Source organism: Paroedura picta, chromosome 6 (genome assembly GCF_049243985.1).
Source record: "Paroedura picta isolate Pp20150507F chromosome 6, Ppicta_v3.0, whole genome shotgun sequence".
NCBI classification, from domain to species: Eukaryota; Metazoa; Chordata; class Lepidosauria; order Squamata; family Gekkonidae; genus Paroedura; species Paroedura picta.
The window spans coordinates 99,810,336-99,830,511 of NC_135374.1; the positions used below are offsets into that span (position 1 = coordinate 99,810,336).

A 20,176-nucleotide genomic window follows, 5' to 3' on the forward strand; every position below is an offset into this window, starting at 1 on the left:
CTAGTGGTGTGCAACTTTTGGAATTGGAAATACAAATGTACCCCGATGGCCAATATAGAATTAAAGCATAGATGCTGAAATTACAAAATAGAAACAAAAACAAAGAAAAACAAGCCCTCGTTTGGTTACAAGGGCTCCTTGGCTCTCTCTTATCCTTTTTAAATTTCCGCCCGTGTGATGGTTTATGCTTGAATTAGGTCTCAGAATCCTAACAGGGTTTTCAAGGGTTGCCAAACCAAAACTGACCCTGGTCTCCTGTATTAATATTTAATCAGCTGCTTACTCTCGCATTGCAAGCGATTCACTGAAAATTAATTAGCTCCAGGGACGCTTGTCCTTTAATGGGATTGTAATCCTTTTTGAAAATGTAGATGAGATAATCTGAGCGAACAACTGCTCATTCGGGCTCGCCGTCCCTGTGACTCCCCCTTTGCGCTCCGCTCGAAATGTATTGCCACCCCCAGTCATTCCCGAAAAAAGAGAGAGTTGTTTCTCTACCCTCCCCCTGTCACCCCTTTCATTGCCCCGATCTGCATGTGACCCTCGGACCAAATTACAAAGGTCTTTGGGGACCCTTCCTTCATCACTGTGATGGGGGTACTGAAAGGGATATGATGAGTGGGAAGACACGGAGATGAAGACCGTATAGGAAGGGTAAAGGAATCAGACTTTCCAGGGATTGTTCTCCTACTGTGATCTCTTTGGAACAAAGCTGATAATAAATATGTAGTTGTGCTATCGCAGGCTTAACAAGGCTAGTGCTGATATAGCAGCTGTGAGTGTGGACTGTTTGTATAGCATTGCTTAAAGTCCTTGTATAGCAGGTGCATTTTGACCTATTATTATGTGGACTACTACTACTGGTAGTAATTATATAAAGTCCTATTAAAAGTAACAGTAATACTATAGTGTTATAACGAGTGATAGCAGTAGCTCTAATACTAAATAGTTGCTACTGGCATTTTCTTTCTGTACAGAGAAGTTTTGTTTCCTTTTGAAAATGAACAGAGCAAGGGTCCTCACCATGGTGCCTGCCAACATCTTTTCTGGTGCTCACCAAGTATTATTAGATAATGGTCAGGGCCAGTTTGGGCTTTTACCCAGCAAGGTTACTGATTGCCAAAAATTTGATTGGCTGTGCAGATTTTTAAAAATGTTCCTTTGAGAGTAACTGCCACCCCAGTGCAAGGGTACATACTGTGTTTTAGAAGTTAAGTTGTGACAATCATTTTGCATCTGGTTCCGCCTCCTCAGGCATCCATTTTGTGGCAGCCATTTTGTTGCTGTGCCCACCATGCCATGTCAGAATTCCAAGTGTGCCTGCAGGCTCAAAAAGGTTGGAGACCCTAGAACAGAGATTTTGTACCCATCTTACTAAGTATAAGAACAAATCTTCATGACTTGAATTCTTCTCTGTCACATGGTTCTCCGTCATGTCTAGCGTTTTCTCTCTAGGTATTCATTGTCAGAATAATTAGGCACATTATCCACTATTGGCATTTTGTCCCATAGAAATGTATGGTTAGCTCTGTTGGCACATATCATGGAGATCTGTGGATCCCAACCATCGTTTGTATAGTGATAGAATTTGTCATTAGAGACAGTCCTTTATAGTTGATTCCATTGGGGAATCAGCATTTTGAGAACTTGTCCTAAAGCTGCATGACTTTTAGTTACTTCTGGAACATGGCATAAAGACTGTTGCTGTCTCAGATGCTTTAATTGCTCTTTAAATTGATGCTTTAAGTCAATCTTCATTCCAGTTGTCTTTATCTGTGGATCCAGAAATCTTGCAGAGGAACTTTTGAGTTGGAACTGTGGCCTCAATATAACAAGTAAAATTTAGGGTTCTGCTTAGGGTATATTTCACGTGGTGTCTCAAAATTATATTTTTCAAGCATTCTCCCATCATGAGGGGCACCCTACAAAAATCAAAGGGAAACAATAAAACCAGGAGCTAAAAGGGATGAGCCCCTGTTTTAGTTCTTGAAAACAGTTGATCTTGGAGATGTCTGCATGTTCCTTGCCAGAATCAAAGTGCAAAGGGTTGGTGAACCAGTTATTGCTGTATCATTGTTCCCTCTGAGGAATTTCAACATGGCTGTAAAAATCATGGGAAAGCAATCACCAGGCAGAAAGATTACATCTTTGGAAGTTCAGAGTCAAAAGCCAGTGAACATTGCAAGTTATTTGCACCCAACTCCCCCTACCCTTTCGACCTACTCTTATTTGAACCGTGAAAGGAAATGTAGTTTTTGCTATTAGACTGTTGTGTGAACTGTATTACTTGAGAAGTTAGGTAAGGTCACTGGAAGAGCAGTTCACCTCTAAATAACTTCATACAATCAGATGTGACAGATGCTTAAAAATTGTTCCCTGTGATTTTTAACTCAGAAGAAGTCAAACCATCATAGGCGGATGTGGGTTTCTTAAACTGGCCTTGAACTTACTTGTTCTTGAACTAAAAAAAATGCCTTACAAATATTAGAATTGAGGGTGGGGCAGTTTTGCTTTAGGTACAGCTCTTGCTGTACACAGATTCTTTTAAAGAAAATAAAATTCTTCAGTAGAGGACATAAATCACCTCAAGCCAGCTGGCCGGGAGTAGTGATTAATAAGTACAATCAGTCAACTAGTCAATCAGTCAATCAGTCAATCAATCAATATTTCAATGCATTTGTTCAAGCCACTGTGCAATAGTGTGTACAGGACATTGGAAGCATGCAGGAGAGAACTGAGTTCAAATCTATGCTTGGCTATGCATTAATTTGGAGCCTGTCCACTTATAGTTTGCCCATAGCGTATCCTCTTGCTCAGAGATGTAGTGAAGACAGATAGTTGTCTGTATAGTGTAGTGGTTCTCAGCTTTCCTAATGCTCTGACCCTTTAATACAGTTCCTTATGTTGTGGTGACCCCCAACCATAAAATTATGCAAGTGTTCTTTCACAGAAATTAAACTGAAACTGACCAATGGCGTGAAGATCCATTGTTCATGATTGCATATAAATTATTTGGGTTTTTTTTTTATGGGGTTTCTCAGTTTAGTTCTGCCTCTTGTCCCACCATGCCGATCTCGCTCTTTTCCACTGCTCCAGACAGGCGAACGCTGTATCTCGATCTACCCATCAAGGCTGTTGTGTGGATGGCAGCCTCCCTGGCCAAGCTGCTTGCCCTACTGCAACCCTTGCGAAAGGGTTGTTCAGCCCCCAAAGGGGTCCTGACCCCCAGGTTGAGAACCACTGATATAGTGCTCTTTGAGGAAGAACATGATCCAAATATGTTAAATACATTTAGGCTATTACTCAAAAGAACCAGTATGGTTGAATGTATAGGAACATTGTCTGATCACCTACTCCCATGTCCTGGTTAAACAGTGTCCAACTAGATTCCTGGGAAGGTACGCAACATTGGGCACATGGATCAGCCCCCTCCTCCCCCGGGGCTATCGTTGTTGTCACACTGAATGAGATCATGCATGGGACCTTCTCAGGGCTATGTTATATCACACAATCTATTTTTAACAATACTTTGGGGAGAGGCAGGCAATAAATTGAAATAACAACAACAACAATCATGACAATCACAATCACAATCACAATCACAATCATAATCATAATATACTTCAATGGGATGACAGTATAAAAGATTTCTTGAGGCTAAAAGATCCCTGTGTGTTTAGTTTAGTTTATTTAAACAGCCTGATACCAGAACACAAATAAAGCACAGATAAATATAAGTAAAATAAAAACAAAAGAGGAAAAGGAACAAGCTCCATCCATAAATTAAAACACTACAAATTTAACACCCAACACTAAAATGGCAGATTTTACAGGCAGCAGCACAGAACTTTGCTACAACAGCTGGCAGATCCCTGTGTGTGTATATATACACTGTACATGAACAGAGTGAGGGGACAGATATTTTGGACATAGGAGTAATTTATATTGTCCTCATAGTGAACAACTGATGATAACATTATTAAAACCTGTTTGGTCTTCTTTTGTGATATGAGTGTTCTGTATGTTATGTGTCCTTTTGGGATACAACTGTTTATTTAAATCCATGTATTGTTGCTTTTTAAATAATAGATTTTCTTACAAGGAAAAAGAGGTGAAATGAAGACAAGTCAGAGCAGAAAACAAGAGTACTGAGGGATTTATTATTATTATTTTTGCTGGAGAACTTGGCTGCTATATGCAGGACAATGAACTGACATAACAAAGGAACTAGCTAAGAATAGAGTGCAAGATACAGCCTGGCAACCAGCAGGAATTTGGGGGAGGGGACAGGAAGGGGGTCAAGCAGTGACAATGTGATGTCATTTCTGGGTATAACCTGGAAGTGATGTCACTTCTCTCTAGGAATCACTGGATTCGTTATAATAAAATCATAACATTTCCAGCAATTCCTGCGGTGGACTGATACCACTCCTGGGTTCTCTCTGGAAGTGATATGACATTGTCAATGACAGCCTTTTTTAGAACATTATTTTTCTCCTGCTATTTTTCTCCAGCTAAAGGAGGATGACTTCTTGGAAAGAGAAAAAAAAGGGAAAACTCTGAACACTAATTTTTATATTGATTTGTTTTGTCCAAGGCCTTTCCCCTAATCTTTTCCTGTGGAAAAATTGACAATTTTGGATAAGAGTGAAAACAAATAAACAAACTTCCTGTGTTTTTCACCCCTCTCATCGGGGATGCAGGTCAGCTTTACCCCCTTCCATTGACCAGCAGAGGGCAGACTTCTTCCCAGTTCTTTTCTGCCTCGCAACAGGGCGGTTAGGCCTTTGGAGCGCTAACAGCATTTCTGAGATAAAATTTCTTTTAAAAAATCTGTTTCTATTTCTATTCCTAATTCTTCCTTCCTCCAGTACCCTGCTTTTCCTTCCTGACTTCTAGCAGGGAGATTTTTCTCCATCTTGGAGAGTGAGTCCATGGTAGCCCATTTTGACATAGACCTCCCTGATTAGGCGCGCAGATAATCAGTGGCCGTTATGACGGAGAAGAAGGATGATGGATTTCTTTCTGAGGAGGACCTATTGGCGCAGAAGAGCTTCCTTGTGGAGGGCGCAGAAGAGCTCCCTGAGCTGGCAGCCATGATTGCCCCATGACTGGTCAGAGCACAACGGGGCAATCGCTCTAAGAGCACCAAGAGGTCAACCATAACACAAGGTTATAACATTTTATTAGATAAGACCTTAGCAGCCCTAGATCTTAAGATCCCAATCACTGAGGAAGCAGAAGATGCTCCCAAGAAAGCAAAACGTCCCAAAGGGAAATCAGAATTTTTCCCTCCTGAAGAATATGCACAGAGACTCGTCCCTCTCCCAGATTACTTTGAGAGGCAGCTCAGGAAGGAGTGGGTCAAACCAATGGCCAACAGTTCCCCTCATGCAAAGAAATTATATAGTCTTCCTGTTTTTGCAGGTCCCAGTTGTCGATGTGCCCCTGGTGGCTTTGCAGGCTCCTGGCCTTCTATCAGAGGATGGTGAAGTTACAGTCAAGGGCACTCTGGACAAAAAAACTGACTTCACTCTATGTAAGTCCCACAAAACATCAGCTATAGTACTTCGTGCTTCTTCTATTTCCTCTGTTATATCTAGGGCCACCATTGTCTGGGCACGCAAGATGATGCAACTCATCGCTGATAAAGACAAGAGATTAGTAGAGGGAGCCAACCGAATTCTTCAAGCAGTATCCTTTGTGGCTGATGCCACTTTAGATGCTGCAGTTTTTAATGCCCATACCATTGCTTCCAGCTCAGCAGTAAGTAGGGCTTTGTGGATTCATGCCTGGCAAGTTGATCTCCATTCAAAGTCTATAGTTACAAGGTGAATGGCTTTCAGGGTGAACGGCTTTTGGGGGATACGCTTGATAGAGTGCTTACCGATTCCAAGGAGAAGAAAAGAAACATGCCTAAGTTCATTAAAAGATCTGATTGGAACCCCTATCCTAATTACTCAGGTTACTCTAATAATTCCTTTAGTTGCTCAGGAACATTCACAGAAACAGGCTAGATAAGTGGTTCTCCTGGTCACAGAATAGACAGTTCTTCCATAGGGGAGATTTTTCTAATAGTTTCAACAGGAACAGAGCCGACAAAAATGTGTGAGAGAGAGAACAAACAAACAAACCGCGGTCCTCCGGTGGGGGGGGGGCAGACTACTCCAATTCCAACAGGAGTGGTTAGAAGAAGTGTCAGATCAGTGGGCCCTGGAAATCATTTCCAAGGGATACGCCATAGAGCTTCACCATCCACCACCAGAAAGGTTCCTTTGCTCACCATTGAGCAAAAACCCAGAAAAAAAGAAAAAGAACGCTATACACTGTTGCTCATGTTTTGCAAATTTCAGCCATAGAACATGTCCCCATGGAAGATTGTGGGAAAGGGCTGTACTTGATTTTTTTCACAGTTCCCAAGCGCAATGGGGACTGGAGGGCTATCCTCAATCTGAAAGCCCTCAATAAGGTAGTTCATTGGAAGAAATTCAGAATGGAAACTCTAGAGTCCATTGTAGAAGGTCTGCAGCCGGGGGAGTTTCTAACTTCTCTGGACCTTCAAGAAGCTTACATGTACATATCCATTAGGGAAAGCCATAGACAATTCATGAGGTCCTGCATGAATGGCAAGCAGATCAAGATCTTCTCCTATTGGGATATTCTTTTATTGGAAAATTAATTAAGGGGGCAGACTACTCTCTCTCTCTCTCTCTCATATTTTTGTCGGCTCTGTTCCTGTTGAAACTATTAGAAAAATAATCTCAAAGTCAAGTTAGTTGGAATGCTGATTCAGCATATTTCTCTTATGGGCAAATCAAAAGTGTTTTCTTTGATCAAAAAGCATGTCCTAGAAATTGATTGCAGTAGTTTGCTCTTAAGAGCCTTTTGTATTTGCTCACCCCTGTCATTTGGTCTTTCTTTTCCAAAATCTTTACTCCCCCCCCACCACCACCAATGTACGGTCTTACTATCCCATGATATTGCAGAGCTTTCTTATTCACAAGATTGAATATGATAAAGTCTTTGTTGTAAGAATTTGAGCTTCACTTCACTTGCATGAGAAATTAATGTGATGGTCCTATAGTCTTTGAGGTCTCCTTTTTCAAAATTGAGATGTAAATCAATTCTAGTCTGTGGGCCATGATTTTATTTTCCATATTTGTTGACATATTTTTGCTAACATTTTGACAGACACTGTTTCTGTGACTGAAATGGCTCTATTGATCTCCCATCTACTCCTGGTATGATGCTGTAGAAATATTTGCCAGGGTTGCCAAACAGTTGCCAGATCAAGTGGTCTGATCCAGGTTCTTGGATATGTGCTTTTAGGCAGCCTGCCCTTGAAGGATATTCAGTCCAGCAGTGGTCCCCAACCTTTTTATCATTGGGGACCGGTCAACACTTGGCAATTTTACTGAGGCTCGGGGGGGGGGTAGTCTTTTGCTGAAGGACGTTGCCGCCGCTGCCTGAGCCCCTGTTCTACTTGCTTTCCTGCTGGTGCCCCTGACTTCCCCCCGCCTATTGGGGTGCGCTGCCAGCAGCAGCTATGGTGGCTGCTGTAGAGCACCAAAGGTGAGCCAGTGGCAGAGTAGCAGGGCAGCCCCCGAGGCAGCAGCCAGAGAGGAGGATGGGGAGGAGCCGCAGTCCGGTACTGACTGATCCATGGACCGGTACCGGTTTCTGGACCGGGGGTTGGGGACCACTGCAATAAAGGACAACACAGATTTTACAGCAGTAATACCAATATAGTAGACCTCCTGCAATACTGTTTTCATTTTGCTATTATTCTATCGGTAGTCATAGAACATGCTATGATAGTGAATTACCATGGTCTATCCCTTGTGCAAATATCAAATATGATGATTAAAAATATCCTAAGATGTGTCTTCAAAAAAAAAGAAAAAAGAAAAGAAAAGTGGAATCCCTTGTTTCCTCTGAGAGGTGTTGTCTTAGATAGCGTTCATCAGGTGGTCCCTGTGCTCAGATATTTCAAAAAAGAGAAAGATGCTAGGAACAAAGTGCTAGCAATTATAGGAAGGCACGGTCCTCTGAGAGAGGCACCATTGTCCACTTGAATGCCATGAAAGCGCAGGCATTTCTGGAAATCCCTCAAATGCCTCTTTCTCCATCACTTTTCATTAATGATAATCCATTGGCGTGGCCTGGGTGGACAAAGTTCTGCCGCACAGCAAGCGCTTGGGGATCTAGTAAGTATTTGTTAAAGTAACGGTAGCATTTAATCAAATGGAAAGGGGAAAAAAACACCCCTCCTAGCCTTGACTGATAAATAATGTAGCTGGTTGAAAATATACACAAGCGAGAGAACACACAAGGTCCAGTAATTTGAGTGTGATGTTTGCCCTTCTGTGCGAGAGTCGGAATGTTGCCGGCTGGCTTGCAAAGACATCGCATTTGGAATATTTTATTTACGGCGCGATTGAGATCTGAGGCTCCCCGTCTAAACACACAGACACACAAGCTGACTGTTTCTTTCTCATCCTGCCCTTTAATACTCGGAACTCCTCACCAGTTGAGGTTTGCCTTGAAAACAGGTTCTTTTTTCAAATGCTGCTTTCATGTAGAGCTTTATGCTTGGTGGTGGCCGTTTAAAGCGCATAAGCAGAGCCTTCCTGCATGGCACCAACGCCAACTATTCCCAACATGGGCCAGCCCTTGGGATCTCAACGAGCTGGGCATGAAGGCAAAATTGCCATCTGCTGCCAGCATCTGGGAAATGAAGGCAAAATGTGAGTAGGTCTCACGCACAGGGCCGTCAAAGGGTTGTTGTTCAAAGCCTGGCTTGAATGCCATTCAGAGCTTGGCTCCATTCTGCACCCTTTGGATAGTGTGCTTTTGCAGCTGGATTTTCCTGTGCAGAACAGGAAAATCTACTTCTGAAGCTCATTGGAAGTGCATTATCTAATGTGTGTGGAAAGTACTCTGGTTTGCCTCTGGCTGGTAGCTCTTCCTGCAACAGGGTCATGGCTGGGGCATGCCTTGGTAGGTAGATCGCATCTGTTCTGTGTTGCAGTTGTCATTGCACCTGCTTACCTGACACACTTCTTGTTCACTGGAGAATGTGACACAGATCCCCTCAGGTCAGAGTTGAGTTCTGAGCATGGAAGAACTCGTAGTCTGGCTGCTGCCTAAAACTACAAAGTCAGGTGAATAGTTTCAATGACCGACCATTTAAATTCATCTTTATATATGTAGTGTGAGCAGAAACTGGTGTGGGGGCCCGTGAGCTCTGGTTATTATTTATTTATTTTGATATATTATTTAATTTATGGAACGTCCCTCTCTGCAAACATATCCTATTTAAAATACAATAGAAAGAATAAAACTTCCATAATGCTCCACTTTCCTGCCATTTGGCCATATGTTCTGGCGATAGTAAGATAGTAAGAGCCTCTTGTGGCGCAGAGTGGTAAGGCAGCCGCCTGAAAGCTTTGCTCATGAGGTTGGGAGTTCGATCCCAGCAGCCGGCTCAAGGTTGACTCAGCCTTCCATCTTTCCGAGGTCGGTAAAATGAGTACCCAGCTTGCTGCTGGGGGGTAAACGGTCATGACTGGGGAAGGCACTGGCAAACCACCCCGTATTGAGTCTGCCATGAAAACGCTGGAGGGCGTCACCCCAAGGGTCAGACATGACTCGGTGCTTGCACAGGGGATACCTTTACCTTTACCTCTGGCGATAGTATCATCGGCTGTTGTTTAAAATATACATTATATATATGAGATGTGCCATAAAAGAGAAGAAGAAGAAGAGTTGGGCTTTATACCCTGCTTTTCACTACCTAAAGGAGTCTCAAAGAGGCTTACAATTGCCTTCCCTTCCACAACTGGCACCCTGTGAGGTAGGGGAAGCTGAGAGAATTCTGACAGAACAGCTCTAACAGGACTGTAACTGACCCAAGGTCACCCAACTGCCTGCATGTGGAGGAGTGGGGTATCAAACTCAACTCTCTAGATTAGAGGCTGCTGCTCTTAACCATTTTTGGATCCCCATTTGATTTATTTGCTTGTTCTGGCCTCAACCATTAGTACCTTTTCATAAGCCCTGTGGAGATCCATCAAGAAGAAGAAGAGTTGGTTCTTATAGGCCGCTTTTCTCTACCCGAAGATGGCTCAAAGTGGCTTACAGTCACCTTCCCTTTCCTCTCCCCACAACAGACACCCTGTGGAGTAGGTGAGGCTGAGAGAGCCCTGCTATCACTGCTCGGTCAGAACAGCTTTATCAGTTCCGTGGTGAGCCCAAGGTCACCCAGCTGGCTGCATGTGGGGGAGTGCAGAATTGAACCCAGCATGCCAGTTTAGAAGTCTGCACTCATAACCACTACACCAAACTGGCTCTCAGGGCCCATATCTCAGCTTACAGCAGATTCCACCAGACTGGCACTAAGGTCAAAAAGGCCCTGGTTCTGGTCGAGGCTAGACATCCTTTATCTTTCAGACTAAGGATTAAAGCATTCTTTGTGGGGCTGCTAGGCCTTATTAGGACTTTGGACTCCAAATGAATGTTCTAGATATGCAGAAAGTCAAAAGTCTTTGGGGACAGATGAGTGAAGAGCTAATGGGGAGGGATACCTTGTCTTCGGCATGGAACAAAAACAGGACTGTGGAAGGGGTATATTTGGTTGCACATTTGTGCAGACTATGCACTGAAATCTATAGAAGGAAGTTTTTCTCCCAATATTTCCGCCCAAGTAAACAGTCAACAACATTAAGGCTTGGCGGTTTCCTTTGCTAGCCCCTGAGCAGTGGTTGATGACCATTTTTAGAATGGCTGGAGCTTCCTGAGAGAGACCTCTTGGCTCTTGAGTTGTGGTGGCCAATGGTAAGAATGTTGGTGATGGGCAACTTTCACCCTCTGTTGGGCACCCTCATCGTGGGGCAGCAGCCAAGTCTTTGATGAAGGGGGCAATGACAACAGTGCTGAAGCCAGGGTTTGCAGAGACACGTTAAGGTGCAGTGTTGGGACAATCCATAAGCAATGGGTTTCCTTTTGAGGAACGAGCTAGCACTGTGAGGCGAGGGCTTGCACAAGGAGTAACACATTCATGAGGATTTTTCACAATACACTATGATAAAATAGTATATTACTATTAAAAATCCACTTTCCTTTTGTCTTCGAAAAATGCTTAGTCTGAATGTCGGATTTCGTACAAGACAGCTTCTCTGCTCTAAGGAATGTAAACAGCCTTTATGCCAAAAAATATTTTCAATTAAGTTTTGTGTTCCATTTTTCAACATAAGTATTACCTTCCAGCAACAATAAATAAATCACTTGCTCTCTCTGAAAATACCCTAGGTATTTCAAATCATTCATACTGTCGCAATTTCCTATCCTTATGATACAATATGTAACTTCATGGTTTATTCTGCCCTGCTGGTAGAAAGCCATTTTTTAAAACATGGTTCTTTTGTGGTGGTCCTAATATTTAAGAAAAGGCATCTCAGGTTTGTTCGTGTCACATTTTTATAATTTGACAAATAGTTCACTGTGAATTGGGATGTGAGAAGTGTCAGTTCAAATAGCTGAAGCTATATGTGAATTTCTAGGAGGGTCACCTCAGCAACATGGCATAGTAGCTAAGAGCAGTGGCCTCTAATCTGGAGAATTGGGTTTGATCCCTCACTCCTCCTCCACATGCAACCAGCTGGGTGATCTTGGGCCAGTCTCAGTTATCTCAATGTTCTCTCAGCCTCACCTGCCTCACAGGGTGTCTGTTGTGGGGAGAGGAAGGGAAGGCAATTTTAAGCCCTTTTGAGATTCCTTTGAATAGCAGAAAAGTGGGGTATAAAAAAACAGCTATCTTCTTCAGAAAAGTCCTTCAAGTTTTACATGTTTAGGGTTGCCAGCTCTAGGTTGGGAAATACCTGGAGGCTTTGAGGGTGTAGTGGGCGGGATTTGGGGCGGGGAGGGACCTCAGTGGAATATAATGCTATGGAGTCCACCATCCAGAGCAGCCATTTTCTCCAGGGGAACTGATCTCTGTCACCTGGAGATGAGCTGTAAAACAGGGGGACTGACATCCATGTGATGTTTATCTCTGAGTAGGCTCCTTTGGAAAAGGAAAATACATGGCCAAACTAGATTTTAATTTGTTTAAAGAGCTGGGTCTGGTTTACCAGAGCTGTGGTAAGAAAGCAGACCTAGTCTGTGATTGGAATGCCACTGCAGGGGAAGGAGGGGCTCCTGCCTCCCTCCCCAGTCATTTTCTGTGCCACCATGGGTGGATTGTTTCCCTGTTTTTGCTATTGCATCTGGAATATGCTGTGTATGTGGGAGAGCAAAAACGGGGAAATAACTCTCCCCAGCTCATTCCAGTGTCGAAAACACTTGGAGGAGGGGGAATAGGAGTCTTTCCTCTCTTTCATATGGTTGCCAACTCCAGGTTAGGAAATTCATGGAGATTTGAGGGTGGAATCTGGATTGGGTAGGATTTGGGAAGGGGGGGGATCTCAGTAGGGTACAATGCCAGATAATTCACACTCCAACACAGCTGTTTCTTTCTTTCTTTCTTTCTTTCTTTCTTTCTTTCTTTCTTTCTTTCTTTCTTTCTTTCTTTCTTTCTTTCTTTCTTTCTTTCTTTCTTTCTTTCTTTCTTTCTTTCTTTCTTTCTTTCTTTCTTTCTTTCTTTCTTTCTTTCTTTCTTTCTTTCTTTCTTTCTTTCTTTCATTCATTCCCCTCCCTTGCAGCTCAGGCCAGTTTCCATGAAATGTAGAGGTAAGTACAGTTGGGGTGATTTAAGCAATGTTGCGGTATGCAGGGTGAGTGGCCTGGATGCGGGGCAGTCCCGCCAGAAGTGGGACAGATGGGCACCTTAAGTTAAGAGCGGGTTTGATTCCTCACTCCTCCACATGTAGCCAGCTGGGTGACCTTGGGCCAGTCACAGTTCTCTTAGAAGTGTTCTCACAGAGCAGTTCTCTTACAGTTCTCTCAGCCCCACCTACCTCACAGGGTGCTTGTTGTGGAGTATAACAAACCCAGTTCCTCCTGCTTCTGCTCCTGCTTCTGCAGTTGTTATAGTTGTGGTGGTGGTTGTTGTTGTTGTTGTTGTTCTCCTCCTCCTCCTCCTCCTCCTCCTCCTCCTTAGAGTGAGAGTTGGAGATTTAACTACAGGCATCCTGTTTTCAGCAACGTACCTCACGTTCCATCTCTTAGTTATGTGCAGAAGGCTTCCGTATACCAAAACAACATAGCATTATCATGAGGGCCTGTTTGTGGCAGCATAAACACGTCTCTCTCTTTCTTTCACAGAGCACGGAAACTGTTTCCCCATTATGGTGTGCATTTTGAATAAGGAACAGTGATAGGCTTGAAACGTTCGGGTAGGCAAGGAATATGTTGATTCGGTAGATCCTCCCAGCTGCCTCAATTCTGAAGTTTCCCATGGAGATTGTGAGAGACACAAAAGCTATTCTTCTTTAGTTGTGCCCTTAAGGCAGGTGAGGCTATCGAAGGCCAGGTTCCCACAGGTGGATCCTCACAATGCCTGCAGGAGGTTCTGTCCCCCCCTTTCCAACTAATGCGGCAAAACTGACCAAACTGCAAACACATAAGACAAGAAGCAGAAAAATATCACCGTGCTTCCAAAATTCCTCTGTGCTGGCTGTTATCACTTTCTGCTTTGAAGATAGCCTACAAGCACCCCCCCCAAAAAAAAGACCTTAGCCTTCCCAAATCAAATAACCCTTTCCCTGCCCTCCTCCTTTTCAGCTGAAAGATGTTTTGAAAGAAACTTTTCTGAAGGCTTTTTGATGATATCATTGGATTACTACCACACTCCATAAATGAAGACAAGAGACAACAGAATGTAGGTTAAGGTCATGCAACCTTCGAGCCCAGCAGCAGAGTCAAACAAGTTTGTTGGGATATCCCTTCATCAGATACCAGGGAGCTTTCACTCTCAAAAGCTGAGGCCCTGAAAATCTTGTTGCCAACACAGCTCCCCTGTGAATTTATTATTCTTTTAGATGCCTGAACTTTATATCTGTGGGTTTCTGAAAATGGCTCTCAGATAGTTTCTGCAGTGTGTGGGGGAAAGTTCCCTGGCTTAGAGACTAGAGAGGTCTTAATTTTTGCTATGCTGCCCACCCAAATGCACACCGAGATTGTTCTACAACACTGTTTCCCTGCGCTGACCCATGTGTGAGTTGCGATGAGGATGCTTAGCCCCAAGAAAGTTCCCTCCTTTCCTCCCCAGACATAATGTGGAGTGATCAGACTGCAAAGTCTGGTTTGGTCACCCCCCTCCCCATCAACAGTTGCCTTAGGATACTTGCTGCTTTAGTTTGGTAGGAACACGTATCTCATATCAATCCTGCCTTATCTTTAGCTAGAGCAGACTTCCTCAACCAGGGTCTTTTGGAACCCTGGGGTTTCTTGACAGTCCAGGAAGAGTTTCCCATAGGGGTGGGAGTTAATTAATTTTAAAGCATCTTTTAAAATTGTTAAACATTTATCAGCTGATATAACCACATATGGCTATGTTGATCCACCCTCACTCCCCAAATAGCCAGTGATGGGCCTGGAACTGGTGGGAAGGGGAGGGGCCTCAGGTGAGCATGTATGCAGCCATGCTTCCCAAGCATATTCTGCACCATCGCATCACTTCTGGGGTTTTTCAAAGCCTCAGGAGTTTCTCAATGGTAAAAAAGTCAAGAAAGGCTGAGCTAGAGCCTGACCAGACTAAATCTTAAGAACTTCCCTGATACAACTAGTATGGAGCAGAACTCCTCATAGCCATCTCTGACCAAAGTCTTGATTGGTCCCAAGGGGACCAGCTAATCCCACACAGCTCTACGAAGGGAGGGGAGTCAGGTTGATGTTTCCCAACTGCTGACTGCCAACAAGTGGGGAGGCTGTGTGTAGACCCACTCCCCTCATTCTTATGGGCCACGCTAGATTGCAGCAACAGGGCGGGTGGATCACGGGCATCTTCTTTTTTGAAAATGCAGTGCCAGCAATCATTGGTGGTGAAAAGTGCCATCAAGTTGCAGCTGACTTATGGAGTTTGCGTAGGGTTCTCAAGGAAAGAGATGTTGAGAGGTGGTTTGCTGTAGCCTGCCTCTGCATAGCAACCCTGGCCTCCTATCCAAGGACTAACCAGGGTTGACTATGCTTACAAGTAGAGATCTAGCCCTGACCTGGATGGCCCAGGCAAGCCTGATCCCATCATTTCTTGGAAGCTTAGTAAGGCCAATCCTAGCTAGTATTTGGATGGGAGACTTCCGAGGATTTGGATGGAGTTCTTCCACAAGAGCCTCTTGTGCCGCTGCTGTAATGAATGAATAAACAAGAACTGTTCATAACAAGGGACGGGAGGGGGGGTTCTGTCCTCCGGCTCCTTGGACGGCAAAGAGGGGGAACGCGGAGCACGTGGTGCTTATAAGTTGGGAAACATCAACCCCCTCAGCATTGTGATGATGCCACTGGCAGCATGCTGCTGCTGGGTAACACCGTTGCGTCTTCCTGCTTCTCCTCCGCCATGTCAACTGCGGCCCTGTCCAGCCATGGCCGCTATTAATGGCCTACTAGGATAGCGGAAGGTAACGCAGAGCACCTCGCTAACATAAATGCTCTCCTATAGTATTTAGCTTCCAACCAAGAGAGATATTCAGACAGGGTTTGAATATATCAAATGTTTAATGGTGCAGCATACTTAGAGGAGCATGAAAAGTCTGTTTGGTGCTTTGAGTCCGCAGTCCTTTGCCGAATTGTTATTTTTGCCTGGTCTTTTCCCATTCCAAGTAATGCCAGGAAAAGCAAAGAAGTGTATGTTGTAATGAGCCAGGGGGTAGTATGGGAAAGACCCCTAGAAAGACGTGCTGAAATAGCGCTCTGCATTGGAGAGATGGATTCCGGTGATTTTGTGAACACTCCTGGTTCGGGCAAGCACACTGATATTGCACGGATTTGTTTTTGCTCCGGCTTGGAATTTACCTTCTGTGTTAATTAATTCTGATGCCTGTGAATTGCAGCACTGTTAATTTTCTTCTGATACTTAGAAACTCTCTGAGTAATTTATTTGCTTTATGAATTCAATTAGAGGCTGGCGTTTGCACGGAGCTTCACCCTGGGTTACCCGGCAGGGGACTGTGCAGTTGCATTGGCTCTGGAAGTCAGTGGGAAATTTACGCAGAAGTATTCTCTGTCACTTTCTCCTTCCCTTGCCCATGAATGTGGCATTATCTCTGCACGTCATAACAGATGCGGGGAAGAGAACTGGGATTTCAGTGTTTGCAAGGCGCAAACTGTTGCCTTTGGAAGCACCAGAAGTCAGCTGAAATAATGCCTTGGTGGGTACTTCTCGACATGTTGGCTTGGGGTGTCTTTGTGTGTCCAAGGATTATGTTTTTAGCAGGCTTTCTCAACCAGCATTTCATGAAACCTTGGGGTTTCTTGACAGCCCTGGAAGGGTTTCCCAAATGCGTGGGAGTTCATTAATTGTTTATATATTTTTAAAAATCGTTAAATATTTATCGGATGACATGACAATACATGATCATGTTGAGCCTCCCCTCCCCAAATGGCCAGTGATGGGCCTGGAAGGGGTAGGAAGGGCAGGGGGCCCGGGTGGGTGTGTACAAAGCTACGCTTCCCAACCATAATCTGCATGAACTCTGCTCCGGTTCAGCCTCACTTGAAGTGCTGTGTTCAGTTTTGGGCACCCCAGTTGAAGAGGGATGTAGACAAACTGGAGCGTGTCCAGAGGAGGGCAACAAAGTTGGTGAAGAGTTTGGAGACCAAGACATATGAAGAAAGGTTGTGGGAGCTTGGTCTGTTTAGCCTGGAGAGGAGACGACTGAGAGGGGATCTGATAACTATCTTCAAGTATTTAAAAAGCTGCCATGTAAAGGATGGAGCAGAGTTGTTCTCACTTGCCTCAGAGGGACGGACCAGAACCAATAGGATGAAATTAATTCAAAAGAAATTCTGTTTAAACATCTGGAAGAAGTTCCTGACAGTCAGAGATGTTTCTCGGTGGAACAGGATTCCTTGGGAGGTGGTGGGTTTTCCATCTTTGGAAATTTTTAAACAGGCTGGATAGCCATCTGGCGGAGAGGCTGATTCTGTGAAGGCACAAAGGGGTGGCAGGTTACAGTGGATGAGTGTCCTGCATAATGCAGGGGGTTGGACTAGATGACCCAGGAAGTCCCTTTGAACTCTATGATTCTGTGTTTGTGTCACTTCTGCGGTCAAAGCTCATACCTTGAATAAAACTTTGTTGGTCTTGAAAGTGCCACTGGACTCAAGCTTTGTTCAAAACTACTGGGTAAAGGTGAAAGGTTCAACTCAGCCTTCTTCTTCCAAATGAGCTCGTTGTCGAACCAGGAATGGTCTTCCATGAAGGAGCATTCCAATATGTGTTGACCTTAGCTACAGTTCAAGGAAGGGGCTGGATCCCTTGGCATATGCAAGCTACCCTGTATTCCTTCAATATGATGAAAGAGGATCACTAGATCTTTTTCATGTGAGGTGATATAATTTCATCTTCTCCTGTTACAGACCCAAGGAGGCTTTAGTATGCCTGTTGAGTGTTTTGTCGGTGCTTGTGAGTTTTGCTCAGCTGAAATGTTCCTGTACGCTACAAGAAGACCAGAGTAAAGACAGCTGGTGATGGGCTACAGGCACATAAGTGTTGGCATATAGTTGGTCAAGTAATGAAGAAGTGTTTTTCTTTAAACCTCCAGGACTCCCATGGCACCTTAAAGACTAACAAGTTTTTATTCTCTAGCCCACAAAAGTTTATGCTTGGATGAAAAGTGCCACCAGACTTCCATATATTTTTTGGTGCATGAGAATAACTTGCCTAAGGCAGAGCATATTTGTGACACATCACACGAATCAGACAGGTCCGTCTAGGAGCATCAGGGGAGATTCCTTGTGGGTAGGAGTTAATTGTGGAACAGAATATAAGGATTATACAAAAAAATGAATAATTCTCCCCCTCCCTTTTCAAAATCCTTGATGTATTCACCGAAATCCTTCATGCAGATCTGAAATTTTTTTCACAGGTTGGTAAAATATCCATCAGTTGGCAACTCTGTTTGTAAGGTTGGCCTAAGCAGATGGTCTTAAATAGCTGAGATAAATATATTAAATATATGAAATCTAAATCTCTGATGGGCATGCAGGGAGTTTACTGTTTCATAAGGAAGGACACCCTTTGCAAACCTTTGACAGAAAGGATGGCAGAAAGCGTGAAAGATCTTCTATTTGTGCCAAAATGGCATTTAAGACAAGCTCTTCAGCCTCCCGTCCTTTCAACATATACTTGAGAAATGCCACTTAAACAGCTGGCTAGCCTTTCTTCTAACTTTGAACTTCATGCTATCACTTTTCTAGTTTCTTTCAATTTAATTGATTTTGTTAAAAAAAAACAACCCGTAATTGATAGTTTCAAACAGGCTATGTGAGACCGGAGAACCTAAGGAGAACCTTTTGCACCAAAGGAGAACCATTTGCAATAGCTCAGTGACTTTGCCAGTTGTTTGACATGAAAGACCAAATGCAAACTGGTCAGAGCAGGAGAGGATCAACTTTATAATTTTACTGGAACTGTCCATTTGCAGACAGTGTTCTAATGCAGGAGTAATCAACCTGTGGTCCTCCAGATGTCCATGGACTGCAATTCCCATGAGCCCCTGCCAGCAAACGCTGGCAGGGGCTCATGGGAATTGTAGTCCATGAACATCTGGAGGACCACAGGTTGACTACCCCTGTTCTAATGCATTGGCTGCCTGCTCCACGAGCACATGAATTCTTTCTTACCCAGAGCTGAGTGCAAACCATCTTGTAGCAGCCCTAACAGCCAGACTAACCTGGATTGAGTTGTACCTTCGAGGAGCTAAGCAGGGTTGTCTGGGGCTGCAGAGGAAACCACTTCTTTGCCTCTCTTGTCTTGAAAGGCCTATTAGGCTGCGAGTTGATGGCACACACTTTCTGAAGTTATTTGACCTTTTGTTATTTCTTGATCACGTTCCGCACCTGAGATACCTGCCTGTACCTAGCTGTAGGTGTAGGATATATGGAAATGGCAGTCGTTTAAAAAGGCAGGAGATGATCCTTCAGGGAATTATTCTTTTTCTGCTTAACACGGGCGACACTATAAACTCCACGGTGATAACACCCCCTTGTCGGTGGGCTGTGGGAACGAAAAGAAGCCCACCTGAACAGATGGCGTCATTGCTAAAGACCAGCCCGGAAGAAATGCTGGCCAGATTTGAGAGGGGGTTTTGTTGTTGTTGTTTAGAAGTGGAAACTCTCTCCCCCTCCTCCCACCCATGGAGGAGGCCACAGTTTAACTCTTTCAATGCGTTAGGAGCCGTTTATTTTTATTTTTTAATCCTCCGACAACTTTTCAGGAGCAAAGCGCCCATGTCTGCTTTATCAGCCAACGGCGTCTGTGTGAAGGAGCGATCTGCTCGAGAGCTCAGCGGCAGAATGTGACGTTTCAAATCGGCAGAAAGAAATAAATCAAAAGTCTTTCTGTCCCCCCCTCCCACCCCTCTTATTTTTTTTTTAAGAAAAAAGGAAGTGTAGGAATGGATGCAACGAGGGGGGGGGAGGCCCTCCCCGTTCTTCTGTAGGAGAGTGCCGTGCAGCTAGCTGCAGACCTCATATTCACAAGGCAAACAAAGCATCATTTTTTAATGACTTTCTGAATACATTTTTTTTTCTTTTTTGCAGCCGCTTGCCTAGACCTGCTTGTCATAATGGTTTCTTCAAACGCGGTTCGAAGCCTGTGATGTTCAAGGCCCAAGCCTTCCCCCTCTCTTGCTTGTTTTTATGTGTCACAGTTGTCAGGTAAAATAGAGCACCTCGCCTTTGTTTCAAGATGGTACCTGATCAATATCATCAATCCGTCTCCCTCCCTCCCTCTCTCTTACACACACACACACACACACACACACACACACTCCTCTCTCTCTCTCTCTCTCTCTCTCTCTCCAACTGTATCCATTTCCTCCTGGCAAAAAGGGACTTTATGAATAAATGATACTGAAATGCTGAGGGTTCAGATACTAAATAATGAATTTCACCACCAAAAACACAACAACTTCTCCAATCATAAAATACCGCTCCTTCCATATTGATTGGGCTTTGGCGACTGGATGCAGCGCCGAGCCTCATTCGCCAAGGTGCTTAAAAAGGAAAAAACAGGTTT

At 44.1% G+C, this 20,176-nt stretch overlaps 1 long non-coding RNA gene across 1 annotated transcript in view; it reads left to right on the forward strand.

The window, feature by feature from the left end:
• Window positions 1–19,915, forward strand: part of LOC143840385 (uncharacterized) — a 234,091-nt gene extending 214,176 nt beyond the window's left edge. Inside the window, exons 5-6 of the long non-coding RNA XR_013232159.1 lie at window positions 5,428–5,539; window positions 19,699–19,915. This is a non-coding gene — a long non-coding RNA (uncharacterized LOC143840385). The remainder of the gene's footprint in view (window positions 1–5,427; window positions 5,540–19,698) is intronic.
• The last annotated feature ends 261 nt before the right edge of the window (window positions 19,916–20,176 follow it).